Source organism: Lutra lutra, chromosome 2 (assembly GCF_902655055.1).
Source record: "Lutra lutra chromosome 2, mLutLut1.2, whole genome shotgun sequence".
Lineage (NCBI taxonomy): Eukaryota > Metazoa > Chordata > Mammalia > Carnivora > Mustelidae > Lutra > Lutra lutra.
In genome coordinates, this window is record NC_062279.1 from 85,220,140 (window position 1) to 85,225,069 (window position 4,930).

Genomic DNA, 4,930 nt, shown 5'->3' on the forward strand with positions numbered 1-4,930 from the left:
TCTTCTTCTGCTAAATTTTTTTAACTTTCACCGTTTTCTTTTTTAACGTTTTTTAAATAGTTTATCTAAGATATATATATTTTTTCCTCTTTTTATATTTTTTATCGGCTTTCTTTTTTTAATAGTTTCTTTTTTTTTTTCTTTCTGAACCCCTTTTTATCCCCTTTCTCCCCCCTCACAATTTGGGATCTCTTCTGATTTGGCTAAAGCATATTTTCCTGGGGTTGTTGCCACCCTTTTAATATTTTACTTGCTCCTTCATAAACTCTTATCTGGACAAAATGACAAGGCGGAAAAATTCACAAGAAAAAAAAGAACAAGAGGCAGTACCAAAGGCTAGGGACCTAATCAATACAGACATTGGTAATATGTCAGATATAGAGTTCAGAATGACAATTCTCAAGGTTCCAGCCGGGCTTGAAAAAGGCATGGAAGATATTAAAGCAACGCTCTCGGGAGATATAAAAGCCCTTTCTGGAAAAATAAAAGAACTAAAATCTAACCAAGTTGAAATCAAAAAAGCTATTAATGAGGTGCAATCAAAAATGGAGGCTCTCACTGCTAGGATAAATGAGGCAGAAGAAAGAATTAGCGATATAGAAGACCAAATGACAGAGAATAAAGAAGCTGAGCAAAAGAGGGACAAACAGCTACTGGACCACGAGGGGAGAATTCGAGAGATAAGTGACACCATAAGACGAAACAACATTAGAATAATTGGGATTCCAGAAGAAGAGGAAACAGAGAGGGGAGCAGAAGGTATGTTGGAGAGAATTATTGGAGAGAATTTCCCCAATATGGCAAAGGGAACAAGCATCAAAATCCAGGAGGTTCAGAGAACCCCCCTCAAGATCAATAAGAATAGGTCCACACCCCGTCACCTAATAGTAAAATTGACAAGTCTTAGTGACAAAGAGAAGATCCTGAAAGCAGCCCGGGAAAAGAAGTCTGTAACGTAGAATTGTAAAAATATTAGATTGGCAGCAGACTTATCCACAGAGACCTGGCAGGCCAGAAAGAGCTGGCATGATATATTCAGAGTACTAAATGAGAAAAACATGCAGCCAAGAATACTATATCCAGCTAGGCTATCATTGAAAATAGAAGGAGAGATTAAAAGCTTCCAGGACAAACAAAAACTGAAAGAATTTGCAAATACCAAACCAGCTCTACAGGAAATATTGAAAGGGGTCCTCTAAGCAAAGAGAGACCCTAAAAGTAGTAGATCAGAAAGAAAAAGAGACAATATACAATAACAGTCACTTTACAGGCAATACAATGGCACTAAATTCATTACTCAATACTTACCCTGAATGTTAATGGGCTAAATGCCCCAATCAAAAGACACAGGGTATCAGAATGGATCAAAAAACAAAACCCATCTATATGTTGCCTACAAGAAACTCATCTTAAACCCGAAGACACCTCCAGGTTTAAAGTGAGGGGGTGGAAAAGAATTTACCATGCTAATGGACATCAGAAGAAAGCAGGAGTGGCAATCCTTATATCAGATCAATTAGATTTTAAGCCAAAGACTATAATAAGAGATGAGGAAGGACACTATATCATACTCAAAGGAACTGTCCAACAAGAAGATCTAACAATTTTAAATATCTATGCCCCTAACGTGGGAGCAGCCAACTATATAAACCAATTAATAACAAAATCAAAAAAACACATCGACAAGAATACAATAATAGTAGGGGATTTTAACACTCCCCTCACTGAAATGGACAGATCATCCAAGCAAAAGATCAACAAGGAAATCAAGGCCTTAAATGACACACTGGACCAGATGGACATCACAGATATATTCAGAACATTTCATCCCAAAGCAACAGAATACACATTCTTCTCTAGTGCACATGGAACATTCTCCAGAATAGATCACATTCTTGGTCCTAAATCAAGTCTCAACCGGTATCAAAAGATTGGGATCATTCCCTGCATATTTTCATACCACAATGCTATAAAGCTAGAACTCAATAACAAGAGGAAATTTGGAAAGAACCCAAATACATGGAGACTAAACAGCATCCTTCTAAAGAATGAATGGGTCAACCAGGAAATCAAAGAAGAATTGAAAAAATTTATGGAAACAAATGATAATGAAAACACAACGGTTCAGAATCCGTGGGACACAACAAAGGCAGTCCTGAGAGGAAAATATATAGCGGTACAAGCCTTTCTCAAGAAACAAGAAAGGTCTCAGGTACACAACCTAACCCTACACCTAAAGGAGCTGGAGAAAGAACAAGAAAGAAACCCTAAACCCAGCAGGAGAAGAGAAATCATAAAGATCAGAGCAGAAATCAATGAAATAGAAACCAAAAAAACAATAGAACAAATCAATGAAACTAGGAGCTGGTTCTTTGAAAGAATTAATAAGATTGATAAACCCCTGGCCAGACTTATCAAAAAGAAAAGAGAAAGGACTCAAATAAATAAAATCATGAATGAAAGAGGAGAGATCACAACGAACACCAAAGAAATACAGACAATTATAAGAACATACTATGAGCAACTCTACGCCAACAAATTTGACAATCTGGAAGAAATGGATGCATTCCTAGAGACATATAAACTACCACAACTGAACCAGGAAGAAATAGAAAGCCTCAACAGACCCATAACCAGTAAGGAGATTGAAACAGTCATCAAAAATCTCCAAACAAACAAAAGCCCGGGGCCAGGTGGCTTCCCGGGGGAATTCTACCAAACATTTAAAGAAGAACTAATTCCTATTCTCCTGAAACTGTTCCAAAAAATAGAAATAGAAGGAAAACTTCCAAACTCATTTTATGAGGCCAGCATTACCTTGATCCCAAAACCAGACAAGGATCCCATCAAAAAAGAGAACTACAGACCAATATCCTTGATGAACCCAGATGCAAAAATTCTCGCCAAAATACTAGCCAATAGGATTCAACAGTACATTAAAAGGATTATTCACCACCACCAAGTGGGATTTATTCCGGGGCTGCAAGGTTGGTTCAACATCCGCAAATCAATCAATGTGATACAACACATTAATAAAAGAAAGAACAAGAACCATATGATACTCTCCATAGATGCTGAAAAAGCATTTGACAAAGTACAGCATCCCTTCCTGATCAAAACTCTTCAAAGTGTAGGGATAGAGGGCACATACCTCAATATTATCAAAGCCATCTATGAAAAAACCCACCACAAATATCATTCTCAATGGAGAAAAACTAAAAGCTTTTCCGCCAAGGTCAGGAACACGGCAGGGATGTCCGTTATCACCACTGCTATTCAACATAGTACTAGAAGTCCTAGCCTCAGCAATCAGACAACAAAAGGAAATTAAAGGCATCCAAATCGGCAAAGAAGAAGTCAAACTATCACTCTTCGCAGATGATATGATACTCTATGTGGAAAACCCAAAAGACTCCACTCCAAAACTGCTAGAACTTGTACAGGAATTCAGTAAAGTGTCAGGATATAAAATCAATGCACAGAAATCAGTTGCATTTCTCTACACCAACAACAAGACAGAAGAAAGAGAAATTAAGGAGTCCATCCCATTTACAATTGCACCCAAAACTATAAGATACCTAGGAATAAACCTAACCAAAGAGACTAAGAATCTATACTCAGAAAACTATAAAGTACTCATGAAAGAAATTGAGGAAGACACAAAGAAATGGAAAAATGTTCCATGCTCCTGGATTGGAAGAATAAATATTGTGAAAATGTCTATGCTACCTAAAGCAATCTACACATTTAATGCAATTCCTATCAAAGTACCATCCATTTTTTTTCAAAGAAATGGAACAAATAATCCTAAAATTTATATGGAACCAGAAAAGACCTCGAATAGCCAAAGGAATATTGAAAAAGAAAGCCAAAGTTGGTGGCATCACAATTCCGGACTTCAAGCTCTATTACAAAGCTGTCATCATCAAGACAGCATGGTACTGGCACAAAAACAGACACATAGATCAATGGAACAGAATAGAGAGCCCAGAAATGGACCCTCAACTCTATGGTCAACTCATCTTCGACAAAGCAGGAAAGAATGTCCAATGGAACAAAGACAGCCTCTTCAATAAATGGTGTTGGGAAAATTGGACAGCCACATGCAGAAAAATGAAATTGGATCATTTCCTTACACCACACACGAAAATAGACTCAAAATGGATGAAGGATCTCAATGTGAGAAAGGAATCCATCAAAATCCTTGAGGAGAACACAGGCAGCAACCTCTTCGACCTCAGCCGCAGCAACATCTTCCTAGGAACATCACCAAAGGCAAGGGAAGCAAGGGCAAAAGTGAACTATTGGGATTTTATCAAGATCAAAAGCTTTTGCACAGCAAAGGAAACAGTGAACAAAACCAAAAGACAACTGACAGAATGGGAGAAGATATTTGCAAATGACATATCAGATAAAGGGCTAGTGTCCAAAATCTATAAAGAACTTAGCAAACTCAACACCCAAAGAACAAATAATCCAATCAAGAAATGGGCAGAGGACATGAACAGACATTTCTGCAAAGAAGACATCCAGATGGCCGACAGACACATGAAAAAGTGCTCCATATCACTCGGCATCAGGGAAATACAAATCAAAACCACCATGAGATATCACCTCACACCAGTCAGAATGGCTAAAATTAACAAGTCAGGAAATGACAGATGCTGGCGAGGATGCGGAGAAAGGGGAACCCTCCTACACTGTTGGTGGGAATGCAAGCTGGTGCAACCACTCTGGAAAACAGCATGGAGGTTCCTCAAAATGTTGAAAATAGAACTACCCTATGACCCTGCAATTGCACTGCTGGGTATTTACCCTAAAGATACAAACGTAGTGATCCGAAGGGGCACGTGCACCCGAATGTTTATAGCAGCAATGTCTACAATAGCCAAACTATGGAAAGAACCTAGATGTCCATCAACAGACGAAT